The sequence below is a fragment of the Syngnathus typhle genome, linkage group LG13 (assembly GCF_033458585.1).
Source record: "Syngnathus typhle isolate RoL2023-S1 ecotype Sweden linkage group LG13, RoL_Styp_1.0, whole genome shotgun sequence".
NCBI lineage: Eukaryota > Metazoa > Chordata > Actinopteri > Syngnathiformes > Syngnathidae > Syngnathus > Syngnathus typhle.
Window position 1 is genome coordinate 1776938 of NC_083750.1, and position 2500 is coordinate 1779437.

Here is a 2500-nt window from a genome sequence, read left to right on the forward strand (position 1 = left end):
CCACCACGTGCAGCAGCCTGGACACTTCCCTGCCACACCGTTCTGCTTCCGTGACCACGAGCTCGCACACCTTGCTGTGGCGTCGTACCCTGCTACGCTTTACGGAAGCGCACTGACCCAAGATGTGCGAACATGTTTCCAACCCAGCACCACAGCGCCTGCAGGCTGTCTCCAACTCGGCCTTGCCCCTCGCTCGAAACTCCCAGGCAGGGTATATACCCGCTCTCAGTGCGAGTGCGACCAGATAGTGTCTCTGACGAAACATCACAGCCTGATGATCCGCGAGCCACGTGTTACTGATCGCATCGTTACGGTACAGGTCTACTCCCACATCCCGGACCCGCAACACGCCACAATCCAGATTTTCCACATGCCGCCAGCCAGGGAGGACTAGCGCGCTCGCAACTGCAGCCGGGACGGCGCCCCCTGTGCCGAGCGTCGGCACACCGCCCGGATCTCCGCCTGCCGCAACCCACAACCTCAACCAGGCAGGTTTTTGCACCGCCTCAATAGCTAGAGATCCCAACCACATCCGAAGACCAACAGAGTTTCCAGGTGCGCCTGACCTGTATTCCGGGAATAGTAACGGACAACGAAACGATGCCCCTAGCCGCTGTCGCGACCCCGCGAATAGATGAAGCCCCCCGCTGTGGACGGACCGAGACGCAGCCACCCATTCACAGCCATCCGCACCTTCCCGTCAAGCCACCTCAATCTGGTCGCTGAAACCTCACCGACAACTGCCCTGAAGGTGAGTCTCGGGAGTAAGAATGTGCAGCACACCGATATCTTCTGCGAAGGCTTTAACGCCGACGCCGTAATCATCTGCAGCCCCATACTCACCTGCTCGTCCGACCACCAAGTTCTTCTCCATTCCTTCCTCCGAGCCACTCAGCAGGACTAAATCATCCGCAAAGGCCAACGCGGCAATTCGGCGGTTGCCCCAGACCAGGTGACTTCTTTTGCGTTCGAAGCTATGGACGAGAGAATCCATAGCGAGGTTGAAAAACAGTGGGGACATTGGATCGCCTTGCTTAACATCAACCTTCATGGAGATGGGTTCGGAGTAGGCGCCTCCGCAACCCACACTGGTCGAGCAGCCCACATACGAGTGACGGATCACCTCGATTACACGTCTGTCTACGCCCAAGCTTCCCAGCACACACAGGACATGGTCATGAGAAACCGAGTCGAAAGCCTACGCAAAGCCAATGAGCACGACCGCCAGCGGCACGCCAGCCGACCTCGAGCGCCCCACGATCCGATTAATCAAGAATCACGAGGGTCCTTCGCAACCACTCGCGCCGGCGACGAAACCACGCTGCCCGGGGGCCAACAGGACAGGCTCGCGCTAGCCTCATCACCATCAACCGCCCAAACAACCCCAGCACGACTGACCCCACAGTCCCAGGCCTCCAGCTAGATACTATATCCAGCCCAGTAGGGTCAGTTGATCTGGGTAGCAACCGGGTCTTGCACTCCTTGAAGACTTGGGGAACGACTCCACGCACCATCCATGTCGTAAACAGCCTCGCCAGTTGCGTACCGTCCGGGTCCCAGTCAAGAAGAGCCTGCTTCCTGATCCCGTCTGGGCCCGATGCAGAGCAATTCCTCATCTTAGCCAAGTTAGATACAACTTCCTGCCCCAGGATCGGGTGGTAGAATGGTTCGTTATCCGCGGTCAGTCCCACCTCAAAGCCCTTAGTCCATAAAACGGCCTGACCGTTTCCCACTTACTCCAAAGTGTCCATCCACCAACTCCAGCGGCAAATCACATCTAAGGGGCGTCAGACCATCCAAGATCCGCCGTGCCAGCCCCTTCTTCACTACAGAATAGCCGCGCTGCTGGTGGTAGAACACTCTCTTACGCTGGACGAGCCGCCTCGCCCAACCCGTCTGTCATCGGTCTCGAGGTCTGGACCTCGCGGACTTTGTCGGCCACCCTACCTTACCCCCCAGGGCTTTCATGAGATCCAAAGCAGAGGACTCGATCAGGCTAGGCTCCCGACCTGCTTTCTTGACTAAGGCAGCGGTGGCCCGATGCTCCACACCCCCCGCCAGCAGCTCTTCCAGAACTCTATTCATCACCAGATCTGGAAGCGACGAGGGGCAGGTCCATTTCTGGGGCGTCGCCCTGGCAGCCAGGGCTCGCCAACGCACACCGGACGCACCGCCTGCCGCACGACCGCACAGGGACCCCCATTCCACCTCACCTGCTCTCCAGACTCTCCGTTTCCAACAACACATTTTCCGCTTATGACACCTGTACCTTTCCATAAGCTTCACCATCCGAGACTCCTACCATCACTTGGTCCGGAGGCCTCGGACCCCCTTATGCCGATTCCCAGACGGGCCCTCTCCCGCTTCTTCATTCACGCCGCCTCGGAGAGCAGGCTGTAGCGCTAACACGACCCCCGCCACCCCAACTCTCATACCCGAGGCAACGGAGGTCATTGACACCACTGAGGAGTTCTCAAGAGCTTCGCCAGCCGGGGTCCAC

The 2500-nt window shown here is 59.0% G+C and overlaps 1 pseudogene; it reads right to left on the bottom strand.

The window, feature by feature from the left end:
* Nucleotides 1–2500, bottom strand: part of LOC133166276 (28S ribosomal RNA) — a 9271-nt pseudogene that overhangs the window by 2008 nt on the left and 4763 nt on the right.